The 21,391-nt window shown below is 37.6% G+C and overlaps 1 long non-coding RNA gene across 1 annotated transcript in view; it reads left to right on the top strand.

The window, feature by feature from the left end:
• The window catches only part of LOC105000913, a 4,940-nt gene extending 2,992 nt beyond the window's left edge, over positions 1-1,948 (top strand). Inside the window, exons 2-3 of the long non-coding RNA XR_826796.1 lie at positions 1,240-1,381; positions 1,911-1,948. This is a non-coding gene — a long non-coding RNA (uncharacterized LOC105000913). The remainder of the gene's footprint in view (positions 1-1,239; positions 1,382-1,910) is intronic.
• Positions 1,949-21,391: the final 19,443 nt, after the last annotated feature.

The following is a 21,391-nucleotide window of genomic DNA, read 5'->3' as shown; positions in this document are numbered from 1 at the left end:
GACCAGATGCCATGATCTTAGTTTTCTGAATGTTGAGCTTTAAGCCAACTTTTTCACTCTCCACTTTCACTTTCATCAAGAGGCTTTTTAGTTCCTCTTCACTTTCTGCCATAAGGGTGGTGTCATCTGCATGTCTGAGTTTATTGATATTTCTCCCAGCAATCTTGATTCCAGCTTGTGCTTCTTCCAGCCTAGTGTTTCTAGTTTGGGAGACTTAAATGATGGTTTTGGTAGATGGTAATGCTCATAACTAGAAGAGAAAGCAAATTGGGAAAATAGGGTGAGTTCTGTTTGCAGTGTATAGCATTTGAAATGCATCTAAAATATACCTAGATGGAGATATCTATGTGACAGTTGGAAATACAAGGCCAGAGTTTTGAAGGGAAGTAAAGTTCTGAAGGAGGAACTGGTCAAGACCTCTGGTACTCACTTCCATGATACAATTTGTCCTTCTTAATGTGGTGGGTCTTCTACGGAGAACTCTTGGTGGGGATGGGGAGAGGAGGAAATTTACTGTCAAAATTGGTTATCTACAGGGATTATATAGGATATGTGTTAATCTAGTCAGTATAGATCCCAAATGATTGATAGGATAGGGCTTAGAGATGTTAAGACCCAGAAAAGATATTATTTGTCCTGTGCAGATCAAATGAATTACATCTGGAAACATAGATTTTATGTATACTAAGTTACTTAGCCTATAAATAACCACAAACAGTGATTTTATGTGTAACAAAATACATCCTTTTATGTTTATTCACACAGTACGTGTTGTAACTAAGATTTTCTCTCTTTCCTTGCAATGCTGTTGTCTACTTAGGAAGTTGCCCCATTTTAAAAACAAGATAGAAGTTCTCTGACAAAAATCGTAATATGAGACAGTTCTGACATACCATACCTTATTATCAGGTGTGTAGCTGAAACAACCTGGATGTGAACAAGGAAAGAAAAGAGGAATTATTTACATGGATGCAAAGCAAATACTAAAGTTTATGCCATCAGTCATGATTCAATATTCGTTCAAATAAAAAGAGGCAAAAACAGAAAATAAAAATTGATTGTAGAACTAATTATTCTAGAATCTTATCACCCCTCAGAATATCTCCTTTTCTCAACTAGTCAACACACACATACACACACACAGACACGTAGAGGGAATTTTATTCTGGTCTCTAAAGTTTTTATTACCACCTTTTTATCTGCACATTTTTGTTGATTACCTTCCTTTCACTCCTCCAGGACCACTCTCTACCTGCCCACTGTTCTGAAGTCCAAAGACAGAGAATACATAGATGGGGTCAGTGCTTTCACATTTCCAACTGAGTTTGGCCAGTGAAGAGGAAGCACAGACAGGAACACTGCAGAATGGGAAAAGAGTGAGGTCAGTATATTTATTCCCCTGGTTTTCTCCCTGAAAGGTGTCTTAGCCTTCCTGGGAAGTAACTATTTCTCCAAAAGTGACTCACTAAGCATGACTTACTTATTCATGTTCTTGAAACTTCTCCCTTCTTTTGTTGCTTTGGGTCTAGGAATTGTAACATTTTTACAGTCCTAGATTCATATATATTCTTTCAGTTCCCTATACCTTGGCCCATAGTCTTTCTCCCCTTTTTTCTTCCAATTGAGGTATAGTTGATGTACTATGTAAATTTCAGATGTACAACATAGTGATTCACAATTTTAAAGGTTCTAGTCCATTTATAGGTACTATAACATATTGACTATATTCCCTGTGCTATAAAATATACCCTTGTAGCTTATTTATTTTATAGTTATAGTTTTAGTAGTTTGTATCTCTTAATCCCCTACCTCTATTTGCCTCTCCTTCCTACCCTCTCCCCAATGGTAACCACTAGCTTGTTCTCTTTATCTGTTTTGTTATACTTACTAGTTTGCTTTATCATTTTTAGATTCCACATTAGAAAAGGCAGAGGAACCAGAAATCAAATTGCCAACATCCACTGGATCATCGAAAAAGCAAGAGAGTTCCAGAAAAACATCTATTTCTGCTTTATTGACTACGCCAAAGCCTTTGACTGTGTGGATTACAATAAACTGTGGAAAATTCTTAAAAAGATGGGAATACCAGACCACCTGACCTGCCTCCTGAGAAATCTGTATGCAGGTCAGGAAGCAACAGTTAGAACTGGACATGGAACAACAGACTGGTTCCAAATCGGGAAAGGAGTTCATCGAGGCTGTATATTGTCACCCTGCTTATTTAACTTATATACAAAGTACATCATGTGAAATGCTGGGCTGGATGAAGTACAAGCTGAAATCAAGATTTCTGGGAGAAATATCAATAACCTCAGACATGCAGATGACACCACCCTTATGGCAGAAAGAACTAAAGAACCTCTTGATGAAAATGAAAGAGGAGAGTGAAGGGTTGGCTTAAAACTCAACATTCAGAAAACTAAGATCATGGCATCTGGTCCCATCACTTCATGGGAAATAGATGGGGAAACAATGGAAACAGTGAGAGACTATTTTGGGGGCTCCAAAATCACTGCAGATGGTGACTGTAACCATGAAATTAAAAGACGCTTGCTCCTTGGAAGAAAGGCTATGACCAGCCTGGATAGCACTGAAAAGCAGAGACATTACTTTGCCAGCAAAGGTCTGTCTAGTCAAGGCTATGGTTTTTCCAGTAGTCATGTGTGGACGTGAGAGTTGGACTGTGAAGAAAGCTGAGCGCCGAAGAATTGATGCTTTTGAACTGTGGTGTTGGAGAAGACTCTTGAGAGTCCCTTGGACTGCAAAGAGATCCAACCAATCCATCCTAAAGGAAATCAGTCCTGGGTGTTCATTGGAAGGACAGATATTGAAGCTGAAACTCCAATACTTTGGCCACCTGATGGGAAGAATTGACTCATTGGAAAAGACCCCAATGCTGGGAAAGATTGAAGGTGGGAGGAGAAGGGGACGACAGAGGATGAGATGGTTGGATGGCATCACCGATGCAATGGACATGAGTTTGAGTAGGCTCTGGGATTTGGTTATGGACAGGGAAGCCTAGCTTGCTGCAGTCCATGGGGTCACAAAGTGTCAGACATGACTGAGCAACTGAACTGAACTGAACAGTAATTGTGTTTCTCTGTCTCACTTATTTCACTAGCACAGTACCTACCAAGTTCATCCATTTTGTTGCAAATGGCAAAATTTCATTCCTTTTTGTGGCTGAGTAATATTCCACTATGTATATGTATGTATGTATGTGTATATATACACACACACACACACACACACACACATATATATACACACACACTTCATCTTATTTATTCATTCATCCATTGAGGGACACTTAGGTTGCTTCCATATCTTGGCAATTGTATATAATGCTGCTATGAACATTGTTGGGATGCATGTATCTTTTTGAATTAGTGTTTTGTTTTTTTAAAGAAAAAAAATAAGAGTGGAATTGCTGGGTCATATGGTAGTTCTGGGCTTCCCTGGTGGCTCAGTGGTAAAGAACCCAATGTGGGTTCGATCCCTGGGTTGGGAAGATCTCCTGGAGAAGGAAATGGCAACCCTCTCCAGTATTCTTGTCTGAGAAAACCCATGGATAGAGGAGCCTGGCAGTCTACAGTCCATGGGGTCATAAAAGAGTCAAGAGTAACAACTTAGCAACTAAACACAACAACACAACATGTTTGTCCTATTTTTAATTTTTTGAGGAACTTCCATACTGTTTTTCACAAGCCCATACTAATTAGTCCCTTGTGGAGAAAATAAACATTAAAAGTACCTCAAGCGGAGATTTTCTGTTATAGTTTCTAATGCTATTTTATCCTGTATGGGACTCTTTGTGCCTCTTGGACTTGACTGACTATACCCTTTTCCTTGTTGGGGAAATTTTCAACTATAATCTCTTCAAAAATTTTCTCATACCTTTTCTTTTTCTTTTCTTCTTCTGGGACCCCTATAATTCAAATGTTGGTGCATTTGATATTGTCCCACAGGTCTGAGACTATCCTCAGTTCTTTTCATTCTTTTTACTTTATTCTGCTCTTCAGAAATTATTTCTACCATTTTATCTTCTAGCTCACTGACTCATTCTTCTGCTTCAGATATTCTATTGATTCCTTCCAGAGTATTTTTAATTTCAATAATTGTGTTGTTTGTCTCTTTATGTTTATTCTTTAATTCTTCTAGGTCTTTGTTAATTGATTCTTTTTTTTAAATTTTATTTTATTTTTAAACTTTACAATATTGTATTGGTTTTGCCAAATATCGAAATGAATCCGCCACAAACGCAGAGAAATACTACACAAATGAAGGAACAAATTAGAAATACAGAAGTCCAAATAAATGAAAAAGAAATAGGCAAACTACCTGAAAAAATAATTCAGAATAATGATAGTAAAGATGATCAAAACCCTTGAAAACAATTCTTGCTTTTTCTCCATTTTGTTTTCAAGGGTTTTGATCATCTTTACTATCATTATTCTGAATTCTTTTTTCAGGTACTTTGCCTATTTCCTTTTCATTTATTTGGACTTCTGTATTTCTAATTTGTTCCTTCATTTGTGTAGTATTTCTCTGCCTTTTCATTATTATTTTTTTAACTTCTTGTGTTTGAGGTCTCCTTTTCCCAGGCTTCAAGGTTGAATTCTTTCTTCCTTTTGGTTTCTGCCCTCCTAAGGTTAGTCCCTGGTGGCTCAGAGGATAAAGCATCTGCCTGCAATGCAGGAGACCGGGGTTTGGTCCCTGGGTTGGAAAGATCCCCTGGATAAGGAAATGGCAACCCACTCCAGTATTCTTGCCTGGAGAATCCCATGGACAGAGGAGCCTGGCGGGCTACAGTCCATGGGGTTGCAAAGAGTCAGACACAACTGAGCGACTTCACTTTCACTTTCTAAGGTTGGTCCAGTGGTTTATGACTCTAATGCTATTTTTAAAAGAACTACATGTTACAAGAATTGAACTAGAATTTCCATTGACTAAAAAACACTTCATATTGTGATTCATTACTTAAATTAGCCATATTTTAAAGAATCACTTATTTTTACTAGATTTTTTTCTATTTTTAATAGAATCACAGATTTTTACTATGGAAATATATTTCATAGGTCATTTTGCTCTGAGCTCTTTAACAAATGAGAAAGTGACTTGGACAAGGACATAAATCAATGACTGACAGTGTTAGAACCCTAAATTTCCCATGTCCTTCCTCTTAGTCAGAGTTCTTTATCCTTCAGCTGTCCCTCTTGTTTCTCTGGGGTCCTGCCCATCCACTTTGTCCAGAGAATAATCCTTGTTTTTCTTGCAGTGAGTTCTCTGGTTCTTTGGAATACCTGATGGTTCAAATAGGAGTGAGGACCTGAGATTCTCACTAAACACCTGCAATTTATTCCATTTTCAGTCACATTCCTTCTCTTGCTTTGTGAGATAAGTCCTTCTTATTGTTCAACCTCTCTGAGGGTTTGGGGTCAATCTGCTTGGATTTCTTCAATGAAGACTGTTAGGGTTCAACTTCCTGATGATGGGTCCAAATTAGATTCTAACAGTGACAGTACCAGCCTCAGTCCTTCTAATGAATATTCAAGGTTGATTTCCTTTAGGATTGACTGGTTTCATATCCTTGCTATTCAAGAGACTCTCAAGAGTCTTCTCTAGCACCACAGTTCAAAAGCATCAATTCTTCAGCACTCTACCTTCCTTATGGTCCAACTCTCACATTCCATATATGACTACTGGAAAAACTATAGCTTTGACTATATGGCCCTTTGTCAGTAAGGTAACTTCTCTGCTTTTTAATACATTGCCTAGGTTTGTCATAGCTTTTCTTCCAAGGAGCAAGCACCTTTTAATTTCATGGCTGCAGTCACCGTCTGCAGTGATTTTGGAATCAAGTGAATAAAATCTGTCACTGCTTCCATTTTTTCCCCATCTATTGGTCGTTAAGTGATTGGACCAGATGCTGTGATCTTGGTTTTTGAATGCTGAGTTTTAAGCCAATTTTTTCACTCTCCTCTTTCACCCTCAGGGCTTCCTTGGTAGCTCAGCTGGTAAGGAATCCACCTGCAATGCAGGAGACCTGGGTTTCATCCATGGGTTGGGAAGATCCCTTGGAGAATGAAAAGGTTACCCTCTCCAGTATTCTGGCCTGGAGAATTCCATGGACTGTATAGTCAGTCCATCAGGTCTCAAAGAGATGGACATGACTGAGCAACTTTCACTTTCATCATCAAGAGACTCTTTAGTTCCTCTTCACTTTCTTTCATTAAAGTGGTATCATATGTATATCTGAGAATGTTAATATCTTTCCTGATAATCTTGATTCCAGCTTGTGATTCATCCAGCCCTGCATTTCTCATGCTGTGCTCTGCACATAAGTTAAATAAGCAGGCTGACAATATGCAGGCTTGTCATACTCCTTTCCCAGTTTTTAACCAGTCCATTGGTCCACCTCTGGTCCTAACTGTTGCTTCTTCACCTGCAAACATGTTTCTTAGGATACAGGTAAGGTGGTCTGGTATTCCCATCTCTTTAAGGATTTTCCACAGTTTTTTGTGATCCACACAAAGACTTTAGCATAGTCAATAAAACAGAAGGATATGTTTTTCTGGAATTCCCTTGCTTTTTCTATGATCCAATAGATGTTGGCAATTTGATGTCTGGTTCCTTTGCCTTTTCTAAATCCAGCTTGTACATCTGGAAGTTCTTGGTTCACATACTGTTGAAGCTTAGCTTGAAGGATTTTGAGTATTTCCTTGCTAGCATGTAAAATGAGTGCAATTGTATGGTAGTTTGGACCTTCTTTGGCATTGCCTTTCTTTGTGATTGGAATGAAAACTGACTCTTTCCAGTCCTGTGGCTACTGCTGAGTTTTCCATATTTGCTAGCATATTAAGTGCAGCACTTTTACAGAATCATCTTTTAGGATTTTAAATAGCTCTGCTGGAATTCCATCACCTCCATTAGCCTTGTTCATAGTAATACTTCCTAAGGCCCCCTTGAATTCACTCTTGAAGATGTCTGGCTCTAGGTGAATGACCACATCATTGTGATTTTCCAGGTCATTAAGACCTTTTTTGTAGAGTTCTTCTGTGTATTCTTGGCACCTCTTCTTAATCTCTTCTGCTTCTGTTAGGTCCTTGCCATTTCTGTCCTTTATAGTGCCCATCTTTGCATGAAAAGTTCCCTTGGTATCTCTAATTTTCTTGAAGAGATCTCTAGTCTTTCCCATTCTACTGTTTTCCTCCATTTATTTACATTGTTCACTTAAGAAGTCTTTCTTACCTCTCCTTACTATTCTCTGGAACTCTGCCTTTAGTTTGGCATAGCTTTCCCTGTTTCCTTTGCCTTCTGCTTCTCTTCTTGGCTATTTGTAAGGCCTCCACAAACAATCACTTTGCCTTCTTGCATTTCTTTTTCTTTGGGTCGGTTTTGGTCACTGCCTCCTGTGCAATATTATGAACCTCTGTCCATAGTTCTTCAGGCATTCTATCTACCAGCTTTATCCCTTGAATCTATTCATCACCTCCACTGTATAATCATAGGGGATTTTATTTAGGTCATACCTTCATGACCTCGTGGTTTTCCTTACTTTCTTCAATTTAACTCTGAATTTTGCAATAAGGGGCTCATGATCTGAGCCATAGTCAGTTTCAAGTATTGTTTTTGCTGACTTTATAGAGCTTCTCCATCTTAAGCTGCACAAAATAGAATCAGTCTGATTTTGGTATTGACCATCTGGTGATGTACATGTGTAGAGTCATCTCTTGTGTTGTTGGAAGAGGGTGTGTGCTATGACCAGTGCATTCTCTTGGTAAAACTGTTAGCCCTTGCCGTGCTTCATTCTGTACTCCAAGGCCAAACTTGCCTGTTAATCCAGTGTCACTTCTACCATATTATTTTGACCAGAACATTCACAAAAGCCCATTCAGTTTCAAGGGGTGGGGATAGAAACCTTGCCTCTCAATGGGAAGGGTTTCAAAGCTACATAGTAAGAGTGTACAGGACGAAAGATTTTGCAGCCATTTGGGGGCAATAGAATCTGCAACACAACTCCTCCATCTGATTTTTTCCTATTTTTTTTGTATGACCAAGAGTTTTTAAATGATGAAATGCATCAGTCATTCAAGAAAAGTACAGAGAATAATATAATAGACACTTTTGTATTCACCACCTTGCTTTAGAAATAAAACATTTAAAATAGTTAAAATCCCTCTGTTTACAGTCCTCTTTCCATTTTCCAAAGAGATAAACATTATCTTATTTACTATGTTATGCCATCTTTACACTTCTAATATGTGTATCTCTAAACAATAGTAAATTTAGGGGTCTTTTAAAGCTGTTTATGGGCTTCCCAGGTGGCTCAGTTGTAAAGCATCCACTTGCCAAGCAGGAGACATTGGTTCCATCCCTGGGTGGGAAGATCCCCTGGAGAAGGAAGTGGCAACCCACTCCAGTATTTTTGCCTGGAAAATCCCATGGACAGAGGAACCTGGCAGGCTACAGTCCATGGGGTCGAAAAGAGTTGGACACGACTTAACACATGTGCGCGCGCACACATACACACAGCTTTACACAAAATGATTATAGCATTGAAACTTATTTTTGAACTCAGTATTATTTTTCTGAGACTTACTCATGGTGATACGTACTTTAATACAAAGTTTCTTAAAGGCTCAGATGGTAAACATTTTAGATTTTGTGGGCAGACAATCTCTGTTGCAACTACTTATTCTGCAGTTGTAGTACAAAAGCAGCTCTACTCAATATGTAGATGTATGGTGTACCTGTGTTCTGATAAAACTTTAGTTATAAAAATAGATGATACAGTACAGAATTTGGCCTGTGGATCATAGTTTGCTGATCCTAGTTCTAGTGTACAATTTATGACATTTTAGATATCTTGTGTTCACTGAAAGCTATTCCCAACTCCATCCTTATCATGCTTCTTTGCCTTAAGAAGAAATTTTGAGAAACACCAATTTAGGAATAAAATTGACAGATTTACTAAAGTTTTGATTTATGAAAAGCCACACTGGACTCCACTTTTCATCATTTATTCTTGAGAGTAAAGGTCAAAGAACATCTACCTTTAGACCCTCTCTGAAAGTGAAAGTGAAGTCACTCAGTCGTGTCCGACTCTGCGACCCCGTGGACTGTAACATTTCAGGCTCCACCGTCCATGGGATTTTCCAGGAAAGAATGCTAGAGTGGATTGCCATTTCCTTCTCCAGAAGGAAAGACCCCTCTAGTCACCCTCTTTTGAACTCAGACTAACATCTTCCTACCATGCCTTCTCTGCCTATATGAATATATTTAATTCATATATTAAGATTTTTCACAAATGCCACTTGCTCTAGTATGCCTTTCCTGATACCTCCCAGCTGAAGGAAAGACTGCTTCTGTGTTCACATACTTAGTTCATGCGTCTAACACTAAATTCAGAGCTGTAATTATTTGTTTACATGATTGTCTTCTCCACTGAGACAACAAAGACTTGTTCTATTTAGCTTTGTTTCCAACACAGAATTCAGTGCTTGGTACCTAGTTGTACTTAACAAGTGGTTGTTGCAAGATGGAAGGGAAGGAGGAAGGAACTAGTATTTAGGTGTCTGCTTGGGAAAAAACAAATTTGCATAATATGCAATTCTCTAAAAGTAAAGACACGTCTCTTCATCATTCTACCCCACCCCTCACCTGAGAGTATTTCTTCATGCCCTCTCACTTCCTCTTTGCAGGGAGGCAGATAAATGGTGTCCTTTATGCGGTTATAATTTTTGCATAGAAAAAACTTGCCTGTACATTTTCTCATGGTCTTAATTCCTAGGTTCTAAGGTACTGAACACCCTAAAAACTATTACTATTTATGAAGGGCAAGAAAATTAAGATAATAAAAAATGGATTTTCTTTCCTAGACTATTTTGGACAAAAAAATAATAGTCTTTCTGTCTCACTAATATAATATTTAGCTTGTTATAACAAGCAATAGCTTGTTACTGCCTGTGAAGAAGAAAAGTTATTGACCTTAAATATTGATACTTTCTATAAAAAAATATGTCCCCTCCTCATTTCCAGTTAAAAATACATGTTAAATTTATTTTGCAGATTTGCATAAGTAAGAAATACTGTATAACTGATCTATATCCATTTAGTAATCACATTTGTTTAATACAGATTTAATGAAGTTATGTAGCATGATGCAAACAACAGGGGCTTTAGAGTTAGATAGACCTGAATTTGAATCTGGGTTCTGCTCATTACCAGTATTATGGCATTGGGTGACTTATTTAATTTCTCTGAGCTTTGATTTCTGTATCTGAAAAGGGTATAATAATCCCACTCATGCTTCCTGAGTGGCTCAGTGGTAAAGAATCTGCCTGCCAATGCAGATGCAGGTTCAATCCCCAGGTCAGGAAGATACCCTGGAGAAGGAAATGCAATGCACTACAGTAATCTTGCCTAGGAAATCCCAGAGACAGAGGAGCCTGGCATGCTACAGTCCATGGGGTGGCAAAAGTGTCAGACCCAACTTAGCAACTAAACAAAACAAACTTCTAAAATGCTATTTATACAATGTGAATAAACCAGATAACTCTAGCAACTCCTTCCCAAATGTTACTATTAAAATCACATTTTATAAAGTTTCCATACAGTGAAGAAATTTTGTTATCCCTTGTAGGTTTTTGAAGAGAATTTTTCTAGAATATTTAGCTTACATATTTTGTTTATAAACTACCACATTTTTTTAAATCATAAGCATTAATGTAATTTATAGACAACAAAGAATTTTAGCAAAAGACTATATTATACTGGGAGTTGGAAGGAACTGCTTTGGGCAAATCATAGCTTTTCTTGGCTATCAGTTTCCTATATGTAAATCAAGATGAGCAGAAGAGGTAGTATTGGGTTAAACTACTTGCTCTTAGCTGATGATGCAATGGTTCAGAACTTAAGCTTTGAGTTCAGGTTTGGAGTCAACTGTGAGGCAAACTTCAGTTTCCTCAACTATAACTGATTAGGTACCTAGTAGATCTGTGGTGAGAATAAATAAGATATCATGTAATAAATAAGATACATGTAATACTTAACATTACCATTTAGTGAATGTTGACTGCCACTGTCAGCAGCAGCTGTTGGCAGGGTTCAGAAGTGTGAGTTTCTTGGAGTAATAGTTAATAATAATTAAGAATTCCTTCCCCATAAAGTACTTGAGATATACTTCTTGTATATCTCTTGTATTTGTTATATTTTGCTGCCTAAGAGACCATCTCAAAACTTTGGGCTTAAAGCAAAAGCCACTTACTAATATTTAATTCATTATTCTGTGTGGTAACAATTTGGTCTAGGCCAGTTGAGCAGTTCTTCAACTCTCAGATGATGGCTGGCTGGATCTAGGATGGCCTCACCTGGGATGATCTGTCACTGCACCATATGGGTCTAGCCTGGGCTTGTTCACATGGTGGATGTGCAGGGTTCTACAAGAACCAATGAAAGCCACCAAGGCCTCTTGAGGTCTAGACTTGTAATTGGTGCAGGGTCAGCTCATCTGTTTTATTGACTAAAGCAAGTCATATCAGCCCAAGCTAAAGGAAAGGGAAAATTGACTCCTTTTCTTAAAAGGAAGAGATGTAACAACTCATTGCAAAGGGATAGAGAGGGAAATAATTATGGCCATTTTAAAATTAATCTGAAACACCATCTCCTACCAATCCTAGTCAAAATAGATTACCCATTAATAATATTTTATGGCTTTAGTAATTTTGTTACTCTGCTTCTCATAATCTTTCAGTATTTTGGTCTAGCACAGATTATTACTATAAGTGTGCACCTATATGTGCTGGTACAGGCTGAAATTTTTTGTCACATTACTGGGTGATGCTTGTAAACTGATCTATCTGAAATTTGTGATCAAGTATCATTTTATCTAATTGTAAGACAAAATTATATAATTTCTTGAGTGACCTCTCAGAATATATTATGATAAAATCTAAAAGATTTTAGAAAAAATTTTTTTAGTTTTTAATCCACAAAAATAAAAACTTCTTTTAAGAATATCACAATATTTAGGTTCTTAAAACTTATCACAAGTCTTGGTAGAATGGACTCAAGATAAAAACATTGAAAATAGTGTTAGCAAGAATATAGAGCAACTCGATTTTCATACATTTCTGGTGAGAGTACAAATTAATTCAACCAAATTTGAAACCTGAGCATAGAAATTAGTGTATCGGTTTAACAAAATGTGTACAAGAATGTTCATAGTAGCTTTAATTATAATAGCTCCAGATTGTAAATTGCCTGAATGTCTATAAATAGAATGGATGAAAAAAAAGTAGTTTATTCATACAAGAGAATACTACACAGCAATAAAAAAGAATTAACTGCTAATATATGTCAAAATATGAATGAATCAAAAAACTATTGATTAAATGAAGCCAGACACAAAAAGCATATATTATATGATTCCCTTATATAAAGTTCAGTTCAATTCAGTCTCTCAGTGGTGTCTGACTCTTTGTGACTCCATGGACTGCAGCACGCCAGGCCTCCCTGTCCATCACCAACTCCTGGAGTTTACTCAAGCTCATGTCCATTGAGTCAGTGATGCCATCCAACCATCTCATCCTCTATCATCCCCTTCTCCTCCTGCCTTCAGTCTTCCCCAGCATCAGGGTCTTTTCCAATGAGTCAGTTCTTTGCATCAGATGGCCAGATTACTGGAGTTTCAGCTTCAGCTGCAGTCCTTCCAATGAATATTCAGGACTGATTTCCTTTAGGATGGACTGGTTGGATCTCCTTGCAGTCCAAGGGACTCTCAAGAGTCTTCTCCAACACCATAGTTCAAAAGCATCAATTCTTCGGCACTCAGCTTTCTTTATAGTTCAACTCTCACATCCATACATGACCACTGGAAAAACTACAGCTTTGACTAGACGAACCTCTGTTGGCAAAGTAATGTCTCTGCTTTTTAATATGCTGTCTAAGTTAGTCATAACTTTTTTTCCAGGAGCAAGTGTCTTTTAATTTCATGGCTACAGTCACCATCTGCAGTGATTTTGGAGCTCCCCCCCAAAAATAAAGCCTCTCACTGTTTCCACTTTTTACCCATCTATTTGCCATGAAGTGATGGGACTGGATGCCATGATCTTAGTTTTCTGAATGTTGAGTTTTAAGCCAACTTTTTCACTCTCCTCTTTTACTTTCATCAAGAGGCTCTTTAGTTCTTCTTCACTTTCTGCCATAAGGGTGGTGTCATCTGCATATCTGAGGTTATTGATATTTCTCCCAGCAATCTTGATTCCAGCTTGTGCTTCATGCCCTCAGTGTTTCCTATGATGTACTCTGCATATAAGTTAAATAAGCAGGGTGACAATATACTGCCTTGATGTACTCCTTTCCCAATCTGGAACCAGTCTGTTGTTCCATGTCCATTTCTAACTGTTGCTTCCTCACCTGCATACAGATTTCTCAACAGGCAGGTCAGGTGGTCTGGTATTCCCATCTTTTTAAGAATTTTCCACAGTTTGTTGTGATCCACACAGTCAAAGGCTTTGGCAGTCAATAAAGCAGAAATAGATGTTTTTCTGGAACTCTCTTGCTTTTTCGATGATCCAGTGGATGTTAGATCATATAAAGTTCAAGAAGATGCAAATTTAGTCCATATTGTTAGATGTCAAACCTTTGGGGAGTAACAAAATTTGTAGTGTTAACTGGTAAGAGTAAAAGCAAAACTTCTGGGTTTTGGTAATAGTCTGTGTTTTGATCTAGGTAGGAGCCACAGCAGGGTTTAGATATGTAAAAATTTAGTGAACTATATACTCATGATATATTCGCTTTACCATACATGTATAGTAAAGTATACACATATTTATATAGATGTCCGTTTTAGAAAAAGTGGATTTTAAAATTCTATGTAGTGGTGTTATAAATGAAAACAAAAATCTTACTCACGGCCTCAAGTTGATCTGTTTATAGAAATTAAAAAGTTTTCTGCTATTCCGCCTCCTCTTTCAGAGATTAATTAGGGGGAAGTCCAGTATAAGAATTTGATCTAGTCAAAATTAAAAGACAAACGAAATTTAAAAGCTTCTTAAAAGATAAAAACACCCCCCAAAAATAGCATACACACAAAATAAATAAAAGCTTCCTAAGTGTTCCACAGTTTCATGAGTTAAGAATATTGATGAGAGATTGGTTGTTCTATTTATTGGGAAACGTTTGGCACATATACACATGTATGAATATGTATGCATTTGTGTAACCATGTGTGTGCATATGCTCTGTGCACACTAATGTGTACATGTGCATGTATATTTTCTACTAAACTCCCTTAGGAAGTGTGAGGAGGCATAACTGTTCTCTAAAATAGCAAAAGTTTCATGAAAGGGTGTAGGCTTTGAGTCCCGAAATTCTGCTGAAGATCCCAAGGGCTATTATTCTGGATAACAATGCTGCTGCTGCTGCTGCTAAGTTGCTTCAGTCGTGTCCGACTCTGTGGGACCCCGTAGACAGCAGCCCACCAGGCTCCTCTGTCCCTGGGATTCTCCAGGCAAGAACACTGGAGTGAGTTGCCATTTCCTTCTCCAGTGCATAAAAGTGAAAAGCGAAAGTGAAGTCGCTCAGTCGTGTCCAACTCTTAGCAACCCCATGGACTGCAGCCTACCAGGCTCCTCCATCCATGGGATTTTCCAGGCAAGAGTACTGGAGTGGGTTGCCACTGCCTTCTCTGGGATAGCAATGCAGATTTGGGGAACTGTTCAGCTTCAGATGAATTGCTGTAGATGGAGGTGGGATACAAGGCAGAGAGCCCAGGACTAGGAAATCACTTGTGTGTTAGGGACTAGAATATTTCTAAAGTAGGGTTAATACCACACTGTGAAGAGGAAAGGAGGGTAAAAGTGAACTATGACAGAGAGTAGTCAAAGCAAGTCTAGAACTAAAGTGCTGGTCCAAGGGGACCTTTATTTCTGTTCTTTTAGACCTATAGCATCCAGTTCTATGTTTTTTCCTATATTGTAATTCACTCTATATTTCCCACAATGTTTCAGGAAAGCATAGCACCCATTTTGCAGCCTTATGTGCTTGGTGTTGTGGGGACAGTGGGCAGGGAATTAAGAAGACAAGGCAGTAAACAGAAGAGCAGCCTTACTCCCTGGGGCCAATGTAACTAGAAAAACAGGATGTAGTGAGGGATGACGGTGACCCTAGACTTCACAAAGCCACCAGGAGTGAAGTGAACCAAACCTCACTGTGGAGGCAGTAGTTAGGAGTTATGTGACCACAGAGAAGCTGCTATAGCATGGACAAATGCAGGAGGGGACGAGAGACCAAGCTCCTGAGGTGAGGCGGGAGTGAAAAAGCTGGGGGAGAATGAGCAGACACTTGGCTCACAGTGTGGTATAGGATCTTTGATAAAGAGACTGGGATGACATGTGAATGAGAAGAGATGAAAGAATGAGAGCTACTGGATTTTTTTTTTTCATATGTTGAGATACTCCATGCATATAGTTTTAAAAAGCCAAAAATTAAAAGCCAAAATACGTTTGCATTTAGCTTCCTGATATCATGATTATGGGGACAAACTGAAGAAAAGTGTGAATTTTTAAAAGCAGGATCATATTAAAAATATATTCCTTGAGGTTTTTCAGCTATTCTGAATTAGTCATAGATTGGTGGTGGAAAATAATGGATTAGGAATGAATGTGACTGAAATCATTGCATTGAAATTATCTTCAACAACTTTATCCAAAGTCAGCATATATGCTGAATAAATTATAATTGTCAAAGAGGTCAAAAGAAACTCAAGGACAGTGGATGTAATTGAGATAGGGTCATGGCCTTGTCAGATTTTGTATTCAGTAACTTTAGCAAATTAACCGTTAAAATATTGCTTGAGGGTTTTTATATGTCCCATAGTTTGGAAATCTAAGTAGAAATAGAATAGATGCCCCTGAATGTCTCCTTTGAAGAAAGAAGTCCAAGCAAAACAATAAGAGAGGTGCACAGAGGAAGTATGATTTCTTTGTATCTTTTCTGGGCTGAGTCCCAATCCATATATGGTGATTAAGTTGGTTACTCTGAAAGTAGCCTAGCTTTGGAGCAATCAGTTTAACTGTGGTGTAGTCATTAAAGCATCTAGACACATGGTCTTTCTATTTGCTATTGTGTATAGAACCAGTTTATTATTTTTCTGTTAAATTATTTGCAAGATTCCTGTGGTTCTTTTTTCCTGTTATCATTCATAGACATTTATCTGTGGTTTAAAAATACTTGGTGATTTAAATGCCTCAGATTTGTATTAGTTTTCTAAGGTTGTCATAACAAAACACCACAAACTTGGGTAACTTAAACAAAAGAAATTTATTTTCTCACAGTTAGGAGGATGGCAGTCTAAGATCAAGGTGTCCAAGGTTTGGTTTCTCCTAGGCCTCTCTCCCTGGCTTTCAGATAGCTGCCTGCTCACTGTATGTTCACATGGTCTTTTATTCTGTTTTGGTGTATCCCTGGTGTTTCCTTCTCCTCTTATAAGGATATCATGTTGGATTAGAATCTTACCCTTATGACCTATTTAACCTGCTGCTGCTGCTGCTAAGTCGCTTCAGTCGTGTCCAACTCTGTGCGACCCCATAGACGGCAGCCCACCAGGCTCCGCCGTCCCTGGGATTCTCCAGGCAAGAACACTGGAGTGGGTTGCCATTTCCTTCTCCAATGCATGAAAGTGAAAAGTGAAAGGGAAGTCGCTCAGTCGTGTCCGACCCTTAGCGACCCCATGGACTACAGCCTACCAGGCTCCTCTGTCCATGGGATTTTCCAGGCAAGAGTACTGGAGTGGGGTGCCATTGCCTTCTCCCGCCTATTTAACCTCGTCACCTCTTTAAAGGCTTATCTCCAAATATCATCACACTGGGGATTAGGACTTCAGCAGATAAATTCTGGGGATGGGGATACAATGAATCTATGGGATGATACTATACCCATGAACTTAAAATTGTCTTGTTATCCACTTTCCTTTTAATATTACAACTTGCTATTAATTACAAGCAGTAAAATACCTTAAATAAAGGGTGAATTGCTATTTATAAAACAAACAAACCAATCCAGAACTAATTTAGGAATTGAACATTTGCTTCAGCCAGGTAGAAGTTCAGATTGCTAACAGCTGAATGAATTATAGCCACATAATCAATATTAATCTTAGAAAACACAATTATCTAAAAATGTTAGTCAGCACACTGACAAATAGATAACAAAAAACCACTGCATAGAGAAAACACTGTGAGAAAGAATGCAATGGACTTGTCCTTTTTACTTTGTAAAAAAACTCTAGATGAGATTATTTTCAGAGCTCCTTTTCCTTTTAATAAATCAGATTAAATCCTAAAATAGCTTAAATAAAGAACTTGTTTTCTAAAGCGAGATAGTTAAGACAAAATGTTTTCCTGAAAAAACACAGAACTCAATAATTCAAACTAATAATTTCTAAAAATAGATGGTAAGAAAAGAAAGAGTTTTGTATACATAACCTAAAGAGATAGAATCTATATGTATGTTTTATCTTAAGAATATCTTAGGAATAGATACTGGCTTTAGAAAAATAAGGAAGAGTGTACCGAATCACTTTGAAAAATAATTGTTTCGATTTGGCCTTCATTATGTGCATACAAGCAAAGAAGCCTGTGGTTGCTTGGCTGGTTTGTCCACAAATCTGGAGTGGCTCTTGTGTGTTGGCAGGTTTTGGTGTGCTTGTTCTCAGAAATTCTCCCTATTTTGAAAATCCAAACCTTTCATTGAGGTTTAAAATATGATATAATGATCACATAAAGTTACAGATATAAAAGAAGTTTTTAATTTGCTTTTAAAAATTCAGGTTAGAAAAATTTACAATCTGTTCCTTTTCTCCCAGCAACTATAACCACAGATATTATCTACTGTAAATATTGTAATTTTGTTGAAAATCATCCAGGAAAGATATTTTTGTTATTGCTGCTCAATGATGTTTTCTGAGGCAAAGGAAATGGTTATATACCCATATGCTTCACTGTAATAGCTTCTAGAATGGCTTATGAAAATCAGGAGAAAGTCATTCCCATTTCATTTTTCCCCACTCTGACACTGGTAAATAAATGCACTTCAAAAGCCTATAAAGCAACAATAAAAACCTATTGCAGGGAGTAGCACGATATGTCAAAGTCCTGAAACGGGAAAACCTGCAAACCAGGGTGCTCTATCCTAAAAGATTAACATTTAGAATAGAAGGAGAGAGAAATAACTTCTCAGACAAGCAAAAAACTGAAAGAACTCAGCAACGCTAACCCTACCCTAAGAGAACTATTGAAGAATCTTTGTGAAATAAAAAAGAAGCAAGATTCCATAGGAAAGCGAAAATCATAATGGGAAAGACATATATAAGAGGATTGAAGATTATTTGAATAAGCCATTACACAGATTAAAAAAATAAATTGTAAAAGCAAATTATAGGTACAATTAGCAGTGAAAAATAAGCATGAAGATGTTAAAATATGACACCAAAATCACAAAGTGCGGGGGAGGGGAGTATAAAAGTGTAGATAATTTAGAATGTTTGAACTGGAATGATTATCAGTTTAAACGGAGTAGATATAGTCATGAGTCACAACACACTTGAACTCCATACTATGGAGTTCAAAAATATGCAATAGATTCACATAAATAAAAAAGAAAGGAATTCAAGTATACTACAAAAGAAACCCATCAAACCACAAAAGGAAAAACAAAAAAGGGAATGAGCAAAGAAGAATTGGAAAATAAGGATTAAAATGGCAATGAGAATATACTTATCAATAATTATTTTAAATGTCAATGAACTTAATATTCCAATCAAAAGACATAAATGGCAGGTTGGATTTTTTTTTTTTAAACCAAGAACGTACAATATACTGCCTACAAGAGACTCACTTCAGGGTGAAAGACACACAGACTGAAGGTGAGGGTATGGAAAAAGATTTTTCGTACAAATATAAATTACAAGAAAGCAAGGGTAGCAAAACTCATATCAGACAAAAGCGAGTTAAAACAAAGGCTATGAATAAAGACAAAGAAGGGCATTATATAATGGTAAAGGGACCAATACAAAAAAAGAATATTACATTTGTTAATATGTATGTACCAGAAATGGCAACCCACTCCAGTATTCTTGCCTGGAAAATCCCACGGACAGACGAGCCTAGCGGGCTACAGTTCATGGGGACGCAAAGAGTTGGACACAACTTGGAGACCAAACAACAACAAAAATATAGGTACATCTAAATATATAAAACAAATACCAAAAACCAGAAAAGGGAGGAATCGACAATAGTATAATAGTAGAAAACTTTAATCGGAGGAGGCAATGGCACCCCACTCCAGTCCTCTTGCCTGGAAAATCCCATGGGCAGAGGAGCCTGGTAGGCTGCAGACCATGGGGTCGATAAGAGTCGGACACGACTGAGCGACTTCACTTTCACTTTTCACTTTCATGCATTGGAGAAGGCAATGGCAACCCACTCCAGTGTTCTTGCCTGGAGAACCCCAGGGACGGGGGAGCCTGGTGGGCTGCCCTCTATGGGGTTGCACAGTCCGACTCGACTGAAGCGACTTAGCAGCAGCAGCAGCAGAAGACTTTAATACCTCTCTGATATCAATGGGCAAATCATTCATAAATAAAATCAATAAAGTAACAGAGGTCCTAAATGACACAATAGACCAAGTAGATGTAATCGATATCTACTGGACACCACAGCCACCCCCTTCAAAAAAAGAAAAAGAAAACAACCAGAATACACATTCTTTTCAAGTACGCATGGGATGTTCTCTAGGATAGACCACATATTAGATCATAAAATAAACCTCAACAAACTTTAAGAATAGAAATGATTTCAAACATTTTTTCTGACCACAACTGTGTGAAACTAGAAATCAAGCAGAGAAAGAAAAACAAGAAAAGAATGAACAGATTGGAGACTAAACAACATGCTAGTAAAAAACCAATGGGTCAATGATGAAATCAAAGAAGAAATGAGAAAATACCTTAAGACAAATGAAAATGAAAACACAATCTTACAAAATCTATGGGATGCAGCAAAATTAGTTCTAAGAAGGAAGTTCATAGTGATACAGGTCTTTCTCAAAAAAACAAGAAAATAACCTAATTTATTACTTAATTATAAAAAAGAAGAGCAAAAACCAGCAGCAGGATGGAAATAATAATCATGCGAGAAAATAAATTAATTAGAGATTAAAAAACAATAGAATGTGAAAAAAAATAAAAAATAAATAAAAAACAATAGAAAAGGTCAATAAAACCAAGAACTGGTTTCTGAAAAGATAAATAAAATCTTATTTTTATAAATAAGCCTCTAGTCAGACTCACCAAGAGGGAGGACCCAAATAAACAAAATGAGAGAGGAAAAATAACAACTGATACCACAGAAATACAACAACAACAACAAAACACAGAAATACAAAAATAAAGGAGAATACTATGAGCAGTTATATGCCAAAAAATTGGACATAGAAGAAATAGACAAGTTTCCAGAAACATACAGCCTGTTAAAGCCAAACCACGAAGAACAGATAATTTGAACAGATTGATCACCAGAAGTGAAATAGAATCTGTAATAATAATAAAGAAAAACAACTATCTACAAATGAAAGTTCAGGACTGAATGGCTTCATTGGAGAACTCTATGAAACATACAAAGAAGAACTTACACCTATCCCTCTCAAACAATTCTGAAAAACTGATGAGGAGAAAACAGTTCCAAATTCCTTCTATGAAACCACTGTCACCCTGATACCAAAGCCAAAGACACTATAAAAAAGAGAATTATGGGCCAATATCTTTGGTGAATATAAAAGAAAAAATTCTAAACAAAATATTAGCAAACAGAATCCAACACTACAAGAAAGTACCATACACCATGATCAAGTCGTGATCACCATGATCAAGATTTATTCCGGTGTCACAAGGATGCTTCAACATATGCAAATCAATGTGATATAACACATTAACAAAAGGAAAGACAAACACACGATCATCTCAATAGAAGCAGGAAAAGACTTTGACAAAATTCAACATTCAGTTCAGTTCAGTCTCTCAGTCGTGTCTGACTCCTTGCAACCCCATGAACTGCAGCACATCAGGCCTCCCTGTCCATCACCAACTCCCAGAGTCCACCCAAACCCATGTCCATTGAGTCGGTGATGCCATCCAGCCATCTCATCCTCTGCCCTCAATCTTTCCCAGCACCAGGGTCTTTTCCAATGAGTCAGCTCTTTGCATGAGGTGGCCAAAGTATTGGAGTTTCAGCTTCAGCATCAGTCCTTCCAACGAACACCTAGGACTGATCTCCTTTAGGATGGACTGGTTGGATCTCCTTGCAGTCCAAAGGACTCTCAAGAGTCTTCT

This window comes from Bison bison, unplaced genomic scaffold (assembly GCF_000754665.1).
Source record: "Bison bison bison isolate TAMUID 2011002044 unplaced genomic scaffold, Bison_UMD1.0 scf7180017864376, whole genome shotgun sequence".
Lineage (NCBI taxonomy): Eukaryota > Metazoa > Chordata > Mammalia > Artiodactyla > Bovidae > Bison > Bison bison.
The sequence above is the reverse complement of the archived record's forward strand: the minus strand, read 5'-3'. Positions and strand labels throughout refer to the sequence as shown.